Here is a 17,912-nt window from a genome sequence, read left to right on the forward strand (position 1 = left end):
CCAAACTTTTAAATGAAGAGAAGTGTGTGTTAATACATGTAACTTACGGAAAAATATAATTAATTATAAATATGTCAAATTTATCCCGAACACCCTGTACATATCATATAAAACACAGTAACAACAGCAACTAACGCTAACAAAAACAAGTTATGCTAAATCGTTAAAACTATTGTCTTCAGAGAAGTAGCTTACAAGTCAGTGGGATTACTTCTCCTCATTATTCTTTTGCTGCTAATATAAGCATCCAACTCACTTCATGATATAATTTCCTTTCGTTAACTTTATCCTATACATAATTTACACACACATCAAAACGCGTATATATGTACAACTCTTTTAAACCTTCAGGACATACTTCGCTGCACATCATGGAACTGTTCGTGTCTATCATGTTGCAACACACGCTCTTTTTCTATTCTTGTTTTGGATAGGAATAAGCAGTTCTCGTTTTCACGGTAATTTGAACTGAAACTATATTAGCTGAAACAACACTAACAAAATATTAACGGTAAAACAAAATATCTGAACTGCTTATATAACAAAAGCCGTCTTATACTGAAAATCCAATGAATGTTTGTGATAATCTTTGACTAATAAATCGTGAGTTATCTTTGATTAATTACCTTAAAGTTAATTAAATAAAAAAGAATAAATCACAGATCAGACTCATAAAAAGAGAAATTTAAAAAATAATAATAATCGTTTGCAGCGCTTCATGACGGAACGTTGTTAAATAATACCATGGAATGTAACTCAACGTTATTATTGTAGATATGTAAATATTGCAAAGATCGATAAATAAACAAATAAAATATGACTTCTAAAATTATTATTAACAATGATAATGATAATAAATTAATATTAATATTACTACTACTATTGTTAACTAGTGGGACGGTTAAGAGGCGGTGTCAGGGTCTGATCCTGGTTTTCCAGGTTTGGCTCGGGCATCCTTTTCTGCTGTTACAAATGTTGAACTCAGTCTGGACAATACAGCGATTCCTACTTTGTGGCGTTTCTACGGAACTGTTCATTGTCTCTTTCAGCAAGATAGTTCATGTCATCAGCCTTCTGCTGTAACCGCGTGATTTGTGGACATGAACGTCACCACACACTTGACTGGCCTCAACAAATCGCTTATCTCACCCTACTGAACATCTTTAGGATGAAATGGAGCGTCGCTTGAGGACAAGGGACGTCTATCCCACACCAGCCCAGGACCTCATTATGTGTTAAGTGCCTATAGAAAGAATGGTCGAAAAATCCCATTGATCACCCTCGTACGCTTGTGGTAAGTATGTCCTTTACGACTGCTGCAGTGACTGCGGCAAATGCCGTTCTACATCTTATTAATTTGGGCGCCATGACTCTTTGTTCCTGGCACTGTGACGTCCGTTCACTTCTTTCCACGCAGTCTATTGCTTAACAGATACTATTTTTAAGTAAATATATTGAGATAGACGAACTAAATTCATTGATGCCCCTCTGAATATTAATCCGCAAGTAAAAAAAACGACTTTAGCCGTTAAGAAATGGGAGCGTAGCAACAGAATGTTGCTACATTCGTGCATCATTAAAATAATGTATTTGTGGTCACTAAATCATTTGGTACAATCATTTTTAATACGAGGATTGTTTGAAAAGTTTGGTAAATTGCGAATATACGGTGACACAATGCGTTCATTCATACCAGTGTCGGAACGTATCATCTTTCTCATGACCCCTGGCAAAACGTTAGCCACGTGCGACGCATAGATTTCGTTTTGCAGACATTTAAAATGACCGTCTTCACATTTTTCATAAAAATGGAGAAAAAAGCAGTTTCGTGCGGTAATAAAAAAAAACAAAAAAACTTTTATTTGAAGTAGTGCGAGGCCACGCAGATCAAAACGGAGTTAGATTCAGTTCATGGGGACTCTGTACTAGCATTAAATATTACAGTATTTATCTTTGGATAAGTGAGTTTAAACGTGGTCGTAAGTCCATCAAAGATGAAGCGCGTTCCGGACGCCCGATTGAGATCACTACGAAGGAAATGATTGGCAAAATTTGTGTGTGTGTGTGTGTGTGTGTGTGTGTGTGTGTGTGTGTGTGTGTGTGTGTGTGTGTGTGTGTGTGTGTGTGTGTGTGTGTGTGTGTTAAACTAGTATAAAATATTTAGACATAGTATTTACATATGCATGAGCATATGCGGATATGCATGTATATCCGCACACATTTGCATTGCATATACCTATACAATCGATATACGTATAACCTTAGCAGTATATTTAATGTTTAAATTTGTTCACATCTTTCGAATCCAATGTTTGGCTTATATTAAGATGTTATAGGTGCCACTAGAGTGTACAATTGGAATAGCAATTGTTTTTATATTCCATACTTTTAACTTATATGCTTATAACTATTATTAAGTATTGTTAACAAATGTATAAAATACTAATATATGTAGAATTAAGGTATTATCATTATTCCCTTTCGGATACATTTATGCACACAAAGCTGAGAGCGTGCATTCATTTTTTAAAATATAATTAATTAAATGTAATAAATTAAATTAATTAAATATAAATTAAAATAAGAATAATAATGATATACACAAGAAAGTGGAGTGTATATAAGCAGGGAGGAAATTCATTATCGCGAGAGAAAAGAAATACAGGGGACGTATATGGTTTGTAACCATAATTCTATGAGAAGGGGTTAGTCTTATGCTTACGAGAATTCTTTGTATAAAAGTTGCATATTTTCTCCTGGCAGGTTTGCTGGATAGAAATCCTCCGTTATCTGGAGGTAAAATCTGTTCAATCTCCGTTTGAGACCAGCTGACCTCTAACACATTACGCAAAGCGAAATACAGCCTTACACATGAGTAGCAGTAGAACATATGATGAGGTGCGATACCATTTGCATAGAAATTGCAGTTACAATTTCACATTCGTTATGGAAATTGTATAAATGATATTAACATATCAAAAGTAAAAGTGTTGTATTTTTAGATAAGATATATTGTAAAAATTTCGCGGTTATAGCTATCATCAACATCAACAAAAATTACTTATTTCTCAGTTCACAAATTATATTTGCTTTAAAGCTGGATTATGCTTTTGTAAACAAAATGGGATAATTGCTTACTGTTGGTGTTTTGATGTATTATGTTTATTTGTTTTCCCTTTTGTGTTATAACACTGCAGCTAATCTTTCGGTAACTTTTATAGTAAAATGCCATTTAAAAATTAATTTGTAAAGAATCTCAAAATTTAATTTAAATTCTGGTCAAATCCACCATAACAAATGATTTTTTCCGCATCAATATTTTTCTAGGGAACATGACCGCGTTTGCAACTGAATGCTGTGCGTCTGAAAACATATTTACTTACCTGGATGGTATTTCTTACAGAGGAATGATTTGTGCTTTAAACCAGCTAACTTCTAAGAATGCGTAGTCTTGTATTTACTGATTGGAATAATTGACTTTGTGGAAGCGAAATCCAATAATTCCAACTTCAGAAGTTAAATTAACTCTGCTCCAAACCAGTTGTGAAACTGTAATGGCGAGTCAAATAGCAGGAATGACTCAACAGATGCATATCGAAATAGTTCTATCTGCTCTTCAGAATAACGAACGGTTCCATCAAATATTAGAATCTCTCTCTCTTTTTTTCTCTCTCTCAAAGAATGCAACACATTTCGTTATCAGTTCCTCAGATATGCACATCATAAAGTGCACACGTGCTGTTAATACTATGAAAACGCAAATTCCTCAGAAATCGCATCAGCTGAGACAATAACAATATATAGATGTGTTACGGTTTCAAGCAGCTGGGAAGAAATATCGAATAAGGCCTGAATTTTGTGACTTGAAGTGTTTGGTTCGGCCTTCCCACATATTTATATATCTTCATCGTATACAAATTACACATTCTCAAACGAGGTGTGTTGCAATAAAAAAAAAATAATTAACACTGATGTTATCTCATCTAATCTTGTTTTTCCCTCTTTTACCTTGTGGTGTCGAGGGTTTATTAATCATTTGACCTAATCGGTTCATAGGATAAGGTGGTAAGCTCTACGCCCCAGTGTATCTATGTCGGCAGTGTTGTTGAGTTCTCAAGGCCGGTTTGTCCGCTTAAATCTTGAATTTATGTTTAAAATGGCCGGTTTGCCCGGCCAGTTTTAAACATAAATTTCTTGAAATTCATTAAGTTTGAAATCATAAATTTCTTGAAATGTATTAAGTATATGCTGAGCGGGTGTTCACCCTTCCTATGAGAGCAAAACATGAAGCTTTGTTGCATTGCTACGAAAGGAAATACAAAATTCCGATATACCTTGATTTAATTTTTTTCTAGATTACGTCAACAAAATCTTTCAGTCAAAGCTACTCTTTTAAAAGACACATTAAAGAAAGTTTTTGATGTTGTTAACTATCAGCGAGCAAAGCCATCGTAATCTCGCTTCACATTTATGAGGAAACATTAAGTATATATGTTTCTTATCACTCTAAAGACAATAACATCTCCTGATGGCCAAACACGAAATGTTGAGTATAAATAACCTATGACATTATATGTTATGATTAGTAAAACACTATTTCAATAACGCTTACCTTAACAGTATAGATAGATATTGTTTAACACGACCAAAAATAAAGAACCCTACACCACTGACAATACGCATTTTCACATATCATTGCATTGCCCACAACTTCAAATTTACTCAAAGGGTTGTGGTTTACCTGTATGACTGTCAGATGGCTTCTCTCACTATTCAACAACTTATCAAACAATCTCGAATATCTAAACAGTACAAGATATTAAAAAGAACTGTGGAAATTCTATCAACGCACTTAGCAGCACTGAAAAGTTGATATGCATATCACCTAAAACATAGTAACAACAACTAACGCTAACAAAATCAAGTTATGCTAAATTAAAACTACTGTCTTCAGAAAAGTTAATTGTAGCTTCGAAGTCAATGGGATTAATTCTTCTCATCATTCTTTTGATGCTAATATAAGCATCCAACTCACTTCATGATATAATTTACTTTCGTTTACTTTTTCCTATATATAATTTCCACATACACTAAAACGCGCATATATGAACAACTGTTTTAAACCACCAGCAAATACTTCGCTGCACATCATGCAACTGCACCTAAGTGTAAGTAGGAAATTCTAGTTTTCACGGTAATTTGAACTGAAAACTATATTAGCTGAAACACTAACAAAATACTAACGGTAACAAGTGTGTACCAAACAAAACATAATATCTGAAATGCTTATATAACAAAAGCCTTCTTATAATAAAAAAACAGTTAATAATAATCTTTGACTGATAAATCGTGAGTTATCTTTGATTAATTACCTTAAAGTTAATTAAATAAAATAGAATAAATCACAGATCAGACTCATAAAAAGAGAAATTTAAAAAATAATAATAATCGTTTGCGGCGCTTCATGACTGAACTTTGTTAAATAATACCATGGAATGTGACTCAACGTTATTAATGTAGATATGTAAATATTGCAAAGATCGATAAATAAATAAATAAAATATGACTTCTAAAATTATGATTAACAATGATAATAGATTAATATTAATATTACTACTATTATTGTTAAGTAGCGGAACGGTTAAGAGGCGGTGTCAGGGTCTGGTCCTGTTTTTCCAGGTTTGGCCTCGGGCCTTCTTTTCTGCTGTTACAAATGTTGAACTCAGTCTGGACAATACAGGGATTCCTACATTGTGACGTCTCTACGGAACTGATCATTGTCTCTTTCAGCAACACAGTTCATGTCATAAGCCTTCTGCTGTAACCGCGTGATTTGTGGACATGAACGTCACCACACACTTGACTGGCCTCAACAAAGCGCTTATCTCACCCTACTGGACATCTTTGCGATGAAATGGAGCGTCGCTTGAGGACAGGGGACGTCTGTCCCACACCAGTCCAGGACCTCATTATGTGTTAAGTGCCTATAGGAAGAATGGTCGAAAATTCCCATTGATCACTGCCGTACGCTTGTGGAAAGTATGTCCTTTACGACTGCTGCAGTGACTGCGGCAAATGCCGTTCTACATCTTATTAATTTGGGCGCCATGGCTGTTTGTTTCTGGCTAGTCTTAAGGGGGTTAGTCTTATGCTTACGAGAATTTTGTATAAAACTTGCATATTTTCTCCTGACAGGTTTGCTGGAGAGAAATCCTCAGTTTTCTGCAGGTAAAATCCGTTCAACCTCCGTATGAGACCAGCTGACCTCTAACACATTACGCAACGCGAAATAAAGCCTTACACATGAGTAGCAGTAGAGCATATGATGAGGTGCGATATCATTTGCATAGAAATTGCAGTTACAATTTCAGATTGGTTATGGAAATTGTATAACTAATATTAACATATCAAAAGTAAAAGTGTTGTATTTTTAGATAAGATATATTATAAAAAATTCGCGGTTATAGCTATCATCAACATCTACAAAAATTACTTATTTCTCAATTCACATATTATATTTGCATTAAAGCTAGATTAAGCTTTTGTAAATAAAATGGGATAATTGCTTACTGTTGGTGTTTTGATGTATTATGTTTATTTGTGTTCCATTTTGGTTTGAGTTATAACACTGCAGCTAATGTTTCGGAATCGTTTATAGTAAAATGCCATTTAAAAATAATTTGTAAAGAATCTCTAAATTTAATTTAAATTCTGGTCAAATCCACCATATCAAATGATTTTTTGCACATCAATATTTTTTTAGTGAACATGACCGTGTTCGCAACTGAATGCTGTGCGTCTTAAAATAAATTTACTTACCTGGATGGTATTTCTTACAGAGGAATGATTTGTGCTTTAAACCAGCTATCTTCTAAGAATGTGGAGTCTTGTATTTACTGCTTCGAATAAGTGACTTCGTGGAAGCGAAATCCCATAATTCCAACTTCAGAAGTGAAATGAAATGCGCTCCGAAGTAGTTGTGAAACTGCAATGTTGAGTAAGATAGCTGTAAGGACTCAATCAACGATGAACGTCAGATGCATATCAAAATAGTTCTATCTGTTATTCAGAATAACGAACAGTTTTGATCAAATATTAGAATCAACTCAAACAATATACAGGCGTTTTTACACTTGTTTTAAGGTTTCATGGTTTTAAGGTTTTTTAAGGTTTTTAGGTTTTAAGGTTTCAAAATTCAGGCCCTGTTCGATATTTCTTCCCAGAAATATCGAAGAGGAAGAAATATCGAACAGGGCCTGAATTTTGTGACGTTTTTTAAGAGGAATTTTTGTAATTCATATGAGAAAGGATCTTCACACTACGCAGTCCAATTACGAGTGGCAAATTGGGGTTTTTGTAACCAATTATTTATTACGACTTTCTAAGAGAACAGTTTAACCAGGAATCGCATATTTTGTCAGTTCAATATCTTCATCGTCTAAAATTACACATTCGCCAACGAGGTGTGTTGTAATAAAAAATAACCAACACTGGCTTTATAGGTCGTAATAATTATTTAATAAACCTACTATTCTATTTTCGCAATTAACTATTGAGAACACCTGACGAAGAATGACTGAACATGTTCCATCCTCGCAGCTTCACGTGTTTCTGTTAACTCGTGTAACAGTTCCTGCAAATTCGGTGCTTTTAGTTAAGTAATGATTCATATTGAACTCTTATTGTATATTTGTGTATTCATCCCAATCCTAGATAAAGCCACTAGCGTAAGTGGCGAAACCTGTAGGTATATTAAATAATTATTACAACCTATAACCCGGTGTTAGTTATTGTGTTTATTACGTTAGTTTTATTAGGTTATTTTTTTTTAATCGAAAACATTCAACATATTATCATAAGCTTTTATTTATTTATTTAGCGTATGACATAATAAAGACACATGACATCAGAATATATAAATACATATTTGTGCAGACAATAAAAATGAAACAAGTAATGCACATATACAAATATCAGGTCTAACATTTTAAGTCTAGTTCAGATAGTCAATCAACAGCTGAAGGATCTGACTCAAAAAAGTCTCTCAGGTCACCAGGGTACGCTCTTATGCTGCAGTTCTCCACAATGTGCCGAATGGTTAGATTTATGGCCCCCACAGTCACATTCGGGTGTAGGTGATCTTCCCCATTTGTATAAGCTGTCTGCACAGATACCATGTCCTACGCGTATCCTACCTAGGCTTTTCCATAGGTTCTAGTAGTAAGACTTATACGTTGGTTAGACATAACTGGTAATTAATTTACGGAATTAACAACGCATATGAAGTATATTAATTAAAGATAACTTTAATGAATCACTTCTATATTTCGGCAATGTCACATTGCCATTTCAGGAACATAAAGATATGGTATGTGCACTAAGGAACTAACAAAGCAAATGAGGAAGAAAGTAAGAAACTAATTTTGTTCCTAAAGTCCTAATGGTGCCCTCTTGCGGGCAATTTGGTAGTCTTGGCAGTTGGGCTGAAGTTCTTATAATGAAAGTCTCCCAAATTTGGGGCAGTTTCATGCACCCAAATTTGTTGAGGTTAGGAACGTTTTTTAGAGCTGCTGAAGATTCTTTGAATAATCTTTCGTATTTAAACTTGCTGTGATGGATTATTTTTGTTTTCTTCCAACGAATTTTATGGTGGGTATCTAAGGCATGGTCTGCCAACCCAGAGCGGCTGTACTGGTGAAACCGGATGTAGTCTTGGTGTTCTGAAATCCTGATATTTATTGTTCTGCCTGTTTGGCCAAAGTAGGACAATTTGCAGCTGCAAGGGACCTGGTATACACCAGGTAGGTCTAGGGGAAGTGGTTGGTCTTTGGTAGAGTGGATAAGGGATGCCAACTTTTTATATGGTCTGTAACAGGAAGTAAGGTCATATTTTTTGAGGATATTAGTTATTTTTTCAGAGGTGCCCTGGATGTAGGGGATAGTGATAGACTTGGTGTAGTCTTTATTGTGGAAGGGGGGGGGGGGGGTTGTGGTTTATAGGTTTTAGTATTTTTTGGATTTTTTTCGGGTTATAGCCATTGGCTAAGAAAGTGTTGAGGATGTGGTTTAGTTCAATAGTCAGGGCCTTGTCATCTGAGCAGATTAATTTTGCCCTGTTATATAGTGTTTTTATCACCCCATATTGTTGTGAGGGGGGGGGATTGCTGGTGAATGTATCTGCCAGTGTGGGTGGGTTTTCTGTAAACAGAGAAAACCAAAGATCCATCAAGCTGGCGGGTGATTAAAGTGTCTAGGAAGGGGAGGGTGTTGTTTTCCTCTTTTTCTAAGGTGAACTGGATTCTGGGATGTTGGTTGTTTAAGTGTGTTAGGAAGGAGTGGAGTGTGTCTGAGCCATGTGGCCAAATAGCAAACACATCATCCACATAACGAAGCCTAATAGTGGGTTTTTGTGGGGCGGAGTTTAAGGCTTTCTCTTCAAATGTCTCCATAAAGAAATTGGCCAAGGGTGGGGAAAGTGGTGAACCCATGGCTGTCCCCTCTATCTGTTTGTAGAACTTTCCTTGCCAAACGAAATAGCCTGAGTTCATTGTGAACTGAAATAGGGCTGAGATATCGGGAGGAAACTTGGCTTGGATGAGCTCAAGGGTTTCTTTGAGTGGGACATTAGTGAATAGGGAGGAGACGTCAAAACTGACCATTATGTCAGTGTGTTGGAGCGTGAGGTTTTCTATACTGGCTTTAAAGTGGGCTGAGTTTTTTATGTGTGATGGTGTGTTGCCAGTGTAGTGTGTGAGCGTTTTGGCTAAATGTTTGGCTAATTTATATGTGGGGGAATCAATGCCATCCACTATGGGACGCAATGACACATTTTGTTTATGTATTTTTGGGAGTCCATATAATCGGGGGGGGGGGGTCTAGAGTTATAAGGTTTAAGTTTGTTGGTGACTTCCACAGGCCAAGAAGTGACCTTCTTAAGGAGTCTGTGGATAGTTCTAATCTGAGAGTTGGTCGGATTATATTCAATGGGGAGGTAGTACGGTCTCGTATTAAAGAATTTAGCTTACCTTTGTAGTCTTTTTGATTGAGTACCACAGTGGCGCTTCCCTTATCAGCTTTGGTGATTACTATTTTTTTGTTGTTTTTTAATTCTTGTAGGGCTGTATATTCGTTTTTGGATAAGTTGGATTTTGGAGGTTTGGCTTTAGTGAGAACACCGACTACATCCAGTCTCACGTTGTTGGCGATATGGTTAGGCAGGTTGCGAATTCCACGCTCTATTTGGATCATGATTTCTTCAGCAGGTATCCTTTTTGGAGCTAGGGCGAAATTGTGACCACGTGAAAGTGCGGTGAGTGCTTCAGGCTTTAAAACTGCCGACGAGAGGTTGACTACTGTGTTAAGTGGTGGCTGGGGTACAGAAGTAGAAGTCTTTGTCAGGTTTTCGTATTTTTTCACGTGCCGACTACGTATTTTTTCGAATTCCTTTCTTGCCGATGTGCATGAGATGTCATGAAGTATAGACCATAGATCAAGGCCGAGTGTGTTAGAAAGCTCTTCCTCTAGCGCCCGTAAGGTTTTGTTTTCGTCGACAAGGAGAACGCGCGTCGCGGTAATTTGTTCTCTTAACAGGGCGAAGCTAGTGCGGTTATAAATGCGTAGAGCTTTCTCGGAAGTGAAACGGTGCTTCAATTTCACACAGTTGGGGATCACTTTGTTATCCCGGCAGCGTTTTAGGAACGTCAGACGATTTATTTGCCTCGATATCTTCAACCTCAATTGCCGTATTGACGGGCCTTTCGTGCGATTGCATCTCCGTGGATGATCATGATTCTAGTAGTAATACTTATACGTTGGTTAGACATAACTGGTAATTAATTTACGGAATTAACAACGCATATGAAGTATATTAATTAAAGATAACTTTAATGAATCACTTCTATATTTCGGCAATGTCACATTGCCATCTTCAGGAACATAAAGATATGGTATGTGCACTAAGGAACTAACAAAGCAAATGAGGAAGAAAGTAAGAAACTAATTTTGTTCCTAAAGTCCTAATGGTGCCCTCTTGCGGGCTAATTTTCCTACTTTGGCCAAACAGGCAGAACAACAAATATCAGGATTTCAGAACACCAAGACTACATCCGGTTTCACCAAGTACAGCCGCTCTGGGTTGGCAGATCATGCCTTAGATACCCACCATAAAATTCGTTGGAAGAAAACAAAAATAATCCATCGCAGCAAGTTTAAATACGAAAGATTATTCAAAGAATCTTCAGCAGCTCTAAAAAACGTTCCTAACCTCAACAAATTTGGGTGCATGAAACTGCCCCAAATTTGGGAGACTTTCATTATGAGAACTTCAGCCCAACTGCCAAGACTACCAAATTAGCCCGCAAGAGGGCACTATTAGGACTTTAGGAACAATATTAGTTTCTTGCTTTCTTCCTCATTTGCTTTGTTAGTTCCTTAGTGCACATACCATATCTTTATGTTCCTGAAGATGGCAATGTGACATTGCCGAAATATAGAAGTGATTCATTAAAGTTATTTTCCATAGGTGACGTGGAAGCTCAATCCCTTTCGGATTTTGGTTGGGAAGGATATACTTATTAAAGTCTGGTGACGATTTTTCTTTCCAAGTTTCTAGCCATTTTGAATTAACATTGAAATTGCTATTGACTAGTTCTTCAGCCAGTATTAATCGCCTTAGATCCGTCAGGATTTAAGGCGATTCATGTTGATATATGGGAGGTCTTCATGTATCGGCAACAGGGGATTGCTGTTTATTTTTTTGTATTCTTTTACAAGAGTATTTTGTCTGCGTAATTTCCGTGGTGCAATATTGCTCAAAGTTGGAGGCCAGTAGAGGGGGATGAATTTGACACAGCCTGTTATTGTCCTCATCGCTACATTTATTTGTGTGACGATTTTCTTCGTATTAATAAAAGCTTATTAATAAAAAAATTCTCCAAAACATTTCTAAGTGTTTCCATTATTTTGATAGCCCCCTATATTTATGGATGGTTACGATTTTTGATTTTATACGTACGCACTGATTCAATCAAATATTCACAGTTCTTAATGGTAAGTTTTGGAATTGCAGTTTTTTTATCACTAAGTGCATCAATTATCAAAGATTCTTGGTAGATTATTATTTTTTACTTATTTCAGCAAGCTATGCGTTGTAAAAATATTGTAAAATGATTTCTGTAGTTGGAATAAGTAGGAGAGGTGCCAGATTCCTTTTCTCAAGAAATAAAATCCTTGGTAATTTATTCACTTCATATGTCATCGAGAATCAGAGTGACGCTGATCTCATTCCTGGTTGCGAAAATTGGCTACAACCTAACAGGACTTTCAGGAACATCAATACCCACAACAGCATTCAAACTGGGTCTGTTGATTAGTACGTGGAAACATTTCACTGAACTAAGCAGCCTCGCCAAGACAGAAAACATAATATACATAATGACATTATCTTCAATGTGGAAAAGCTATGTTAAGTGTTCTAATATTATCAGACAACATACAATTTATTTACGTAATGTGTTCAAAAAATTGAGCAAAGAAAATATTTCAAAAATAATTCTTTTGGATTCTGTTGTCAGCAAGGCCATTTTATGTATTAATACCTGACATTAACCTTTAAAAAAAGAATCATTCACTAATATCCACTCATTTCTAGTATCTAATGGACTGTGCTTATGACCACTGATCATTCTTTTATAAAAGCAGGGATGGAAATCTTTCTTTATAATACACATTCCCATTTGCGCAATTCTGCTGACTCCAGCTTTTTCAGCGAGAATTCCTGTTATGTACACGTCCTCAATATATAATGATGGTGTATCGAGTGAAGTCTCGAAAAGCAATTTAACAGCATCTGCAGTAAGGATGTAGCTTGGTCCTGCTGCATAAGTAGGAAAAACGCTTCTATTGTATTGTCCATAAGTTAGATATCATTTGCTATGTATGTTTCGCATCAGATAAGCGTTAGTCACTATTAAACCTATAATTTTCTTAGAAACTTTACTTTTCTTCTTCAAAGTGTCCATTAAACTGTTAATATTAATAAACATATCATCATCTACCTTAAGAACAAATTTCACTTTCGGGCAAAAACTCTTTTACCCACTTGAGCATTGATACACTTTTAAGGGTTAGGTTTTTGTAAGAGTCGATGAAAGAAGATTGTACAATATCGTGGAACTTATTGTTTTCCTCAACGATTCTTTGGTGTAGAGGTATATCGGAGGCGTATGCTCCTAGTAAGAACATCATTTTGGCTCCTCTGGTTCTCGCATAACCACCCCAAGTCTCGCGGATCGCATTCCTTCCGTCGAAATGTAATGCAGCTGTGATAACTACGATAAGCAAGTCAACTTTGTCTCCTTTCTTTTCACACAAATTAGGATGATTGAGAGTGAAATTAGATGGATGTGGATTAGCGTGTTCTGAAAGATTATTTGATGACGTCTCTATGCGCTTAGTTTCTTTTAAACGATGAGGTTGCTCAGAATCATTTCTTGGTTCACGTTTTGCAGTATCAGTATAAAAGTCAATTGAATTTAGAGTGAATCCGTCTTCCACTAAGTGGATAGCTTCCTTATCCGTATTGTCAGGATAAATTTTACTGGGATCCAGTTGATTTCGACTTGAAAGTTCATTTGATGGTAGCGTTTGATCTAAGAATGAACGAAATTTTATGATTCTCTGGTGACGTTTAAATGACTCAGAGCCGTAGTAAAATAATGTTATTGATGAAATGCTACACGCAGCAGTTATCAAAAGAACAGCACGAAAGCAGTGTGTATTTCTGCACATTTTGAGGGCAACCATTAGAAAACACCTGGAAAAAAATAGACATTTTTATTTTTCTCCATCTATTTCATAATTTGTAAATTGCTTTCAGGTTAGATATTATAGTAATGAAATGGTTATAATAACTGAACCATAAAGATTGATATTCATAATCATTTTTAAATCTTGATTTATTTATTTATTCTATTCATTATCACAATTTACATAAAAAACCTTTCATTTTAGTCATATGCACTACAGATATGGTTTGATTGGTTCAGTTTTGAAATTAAAATGGTTCACTTTAAACGTCTTGGTAAATCTCAATAATAATTTGGTTGTCAAAATTCATTATACGTTATTTCGAAGGCAGATTGCATGTTATGTCATTTATGACATTCTAATATAATTATCACATTTTGGAAATATTTTGCTAATAAAAACAGAACTTTCGTTAATGAAATCGTTTCAATAAAACGATTTCGTTAATGAGTCTTGAACTCAGTGGTTAACGAATTCTAAACGAATAAGCTTCGGGGCACTTAACGTAAGGATCATCATAAATGTGAGGTTATTGCTAGATTGTTGTAATATTTTTGTTTAGTTTTATTTATTTATTTATTCTGGGGGAGTTTGTTTATACCCTTCCCCTTTAATACATATTAATCTAGTTATCCACTCTGATGCTAATTGAATTCCCTGATGTGAATAATTTGTGCCTAGGTTATGTACCTCTGCACATGTTATTCACCCCAAACCACCGTACTTACAAAATAACCAATTGCATGTACCTTTGAATGCGATCCACTAGTCTCGTGTACAGCAAGTCGAGAAATCTTTCGTTCAACGTATTAATATTATCGTTGCAACTGACGGGAATCCTGTGTTTCTGTGGACTCGTTACAGATCTGTTTTTCTTCAGAAACTACACACAAACTGTCATTACAAATTCGTTTTGTATTATCACTATCATCCCAGCTATTTTTCCTTTTAAAGAAGGTACCGATGTACTTATCCATATTTGAAATAATTACTCGAGTATAACTCGCCCTCGCGTATGACACGCATCCCTGATTTTACTTTTCGAAAAAAGAAATTAAAAGTTTTGCATATACCTCGCACATGAAAAAACCTTAAACACGTTCACGTCGGGGTGATAGCAACTTGTTCTCCCATACAGTAAACAACATGCCCTCGCCAATAGCCACTATACTGCAGAGGCAAGAAAAACAAGTACTTTTATCATGTCAGTGAATAAGGTACAAGCAGTCTTTGTAATATATTTCTCAACAAATAGTGCAGTTAGAGACAACTGGGATAACACGACACAAATTCATGAATCACATTTCCCCTCACACAGAAACTCTGCTGTATAGACTCCAGCAAAACCATATATTGCACCGACAAACGCAATATCTAACTAAAAACTATTGTTATTAGTTAGATGTGTGTGAGTCCGCCCACACCAAAGCATCACTAAAATTCAACCGAATGTGTTAAAATTCGTAAACGTGTTAAAATTATGTGTTTCTTAAAACTAAGAAATATAAATATAGTGAATGTTGTTATGGCAGTTTCACATATTATGGAATTCGGTTGAAGAGAGTTAGCATTTCAACTAAACTGTCCGCTTGCTTTTATCTTTCGGTCGCGCGATCTTTTGTTAATGCCGCACCAATCATATGCACATCTAAATAACTTGCCATTGCTGTCTGTTTGCGCCATGCTTTCACTTCTCACTAGTCATTCTCGTGAAGGATTGTTCATTACGTATCTCAAGTCTTGTATATTACCGCCAGTAATTTACAGGTAAATTTTGCTTGAAATAATGGGAAAGAAGATAACGCTATTTGGGTAGGATACACACAAGGAAACCGCTATCTAAGCTGGAAATATCAATAGCGAATGGGATATTCTTGGTAAGTTATGCCCATTTTCAGTTTCTTAGTGAAAACTTTAATTTCCGAAAATCCCCTCATGTATCTCGCATCCCGAGATTTTAGCCTTAATTTGGAAAAAACAAGAGCCAGCTATATTCGAGTAAATACGGTTGTAGGCCTACATAAACACAAAAATATTACACGATTTTCTTTGTGCTTCTCATAATCACGAGCTCTGATAAACAACTGCTAATCTGCTGTTCTATTGTTGGTTACTGACTGTTGCTGACAGTGTTGCCAAACAGAAAATACAAAATATCGCCACGAGTCTGACAATCGTTCCGCTACACTAGGCTTCAATAATGTTTGCTTGTCAATCGCTGCAAGATAACGCATTGCAGGAAGCTCCAGACCTCCCCGTCCCTTTCATCAGGCGTTCGTAATTAGGCGATTGTTGATATTGACTTTATTATTTTTAAAATCTTTATGACTTTATGAATTCAAAACTGTAAAAATTAAAATATCTCTCAATTTTTCGTATCTTTCAAACACCGACTGATTAAGATGAAAATCCATCCACTCAATTCCCGAAATAATTGCCTATGCATGTGCAAAATAAAACTAATAAACTATCACTCTGCCGTCAAACAAGCCGCAAATCGTTCGGTTGGTCAAAATATCTTGCTTAACAGTTATACAAAAAATATTTAATTGTCTTTTATTTTATTTTAGGATTTCAAATCCTCAATTTTCTTTAACTTGTTAAACAGTTACATAAAATGAATGAATTATGGCGATTTTACACAACTTGTTTTTAATTTTTTATTTCAGCATTCCTTAATACAGCGATGTCAGTTTGTATATACTGAGGTGGAACTTTTATTTCGTTGATTGGTCTGCACCATATCATTCACCAAATAAACAAAGAAAGCAATGCTTTCTTTTTTTTTTTATTTTTAAAGAATATCTCCGTAGACAAAGAGTAATTACATGAAATGCAACGATTTTATCTCGGATGAGGCAGAACTGGCAATTCGTAACGATATTTGTCAGTCACTTTATTTAAACGGAAATGTTTCATCTAATTCTTATATCTCTCCCTGGCACAAAGTAAGTGTGTTTTTTTAAAACATTAATTAATTACGAGCATAATATTAACTCCTATCCATTAAGATTATAATAATAATAAATATTGCCTATACGTATTCATTTATGTATACGTAATAAACGATTACCTTTAAGAACAAATCTTTATATAAATATACAAAATATATAATCATAAAAATGAACGCATTTTGAATTTCGAATATGATTAATTTGTGCGGCACGTTAACAATGTTCTAGCATAAAATTTAACGGGATAGCATGTTCATTGATATCAAATCCTTTATACTTTTGACAACAAAAATAGCCACTCGTTGGTAGCCGTTTACCTTAAATAACTGCAAAATGATAGGATCTGCTACAAAAAAAAAAAAATAAAATAAAAAAAAATATTAAAAAAAATAAGAGAAAAGCTTTCTTAGTTTATTTGTTTTTTATTTCCATTTACAGACGTTTTAAACCTATCAGGTGGGCTAAAAGTTCGATCGTTCATTACTGCTGTTCTATAGACGAAATGTGATCCATTTTCAAGGTTTCTAACAAATAGAATGGCGGTCAAGCCATCAATTATCATCAATCATAATTATCAACATTTCTTCCACAAAGAAATGTTGATAATTATAGTACCTCAGAAGTGGGCGCAAAGGAATTTTTTTATAATTTTTAATTATTCATTTTTTTTTATTTGTTATTCGTGCTTTTGTTATATATTTTAGAACCCTAGCACTATCAACGCAATCTCCTCAAATTCTTGTACTTTTTATATACAGTACTTTATATTCCATCTGAAAATGAATTTATTGGATTCATAAATGAAAGTTCCTTAAATTCATTTTTGTAGTTTTTTATTCTTCTGTTTTTTAAATGAGGAAGTAAATTTTCTCAAGAAGTACATCGTACCATGTAACGTGATTCGTTACATGGTACGATGCATCTTGGCCATGGAAGTGTCCGGTATAAACTAGAAGAATATGAGACCCTAAGTCAGTGCAACTATCTCCAGGTGAAATGGCTGCAATAAGAAAACTGACTTACTTTGAAAGAGTCCGTCTTTGGGCGTTGTGACAGGATGCCATGTTGCAGCCTGTATGTTTGATAAATTGTGGAGTCAAATGCAAGTGCTACCCGCAGTGAACGACTCACCACACTCACCGAACATGACTT

This window comes from Typopeltis vanoorti, chromosome 20, assembly GCF_054136105.1.
Source record: "Typopeltis vanoorti isolate ZY-2024b chromosome 20, IOZ_Tvanoo_1.0, whole genome shotgun sequence".
In the NCBI taxonomy this organism is placed as follows: Eukaryota; Metazoa; Arthropoda; class Arachnida; order Uropygi; family Thelyphonidae; genus Typopeltis; species Typopeltis vanoorti.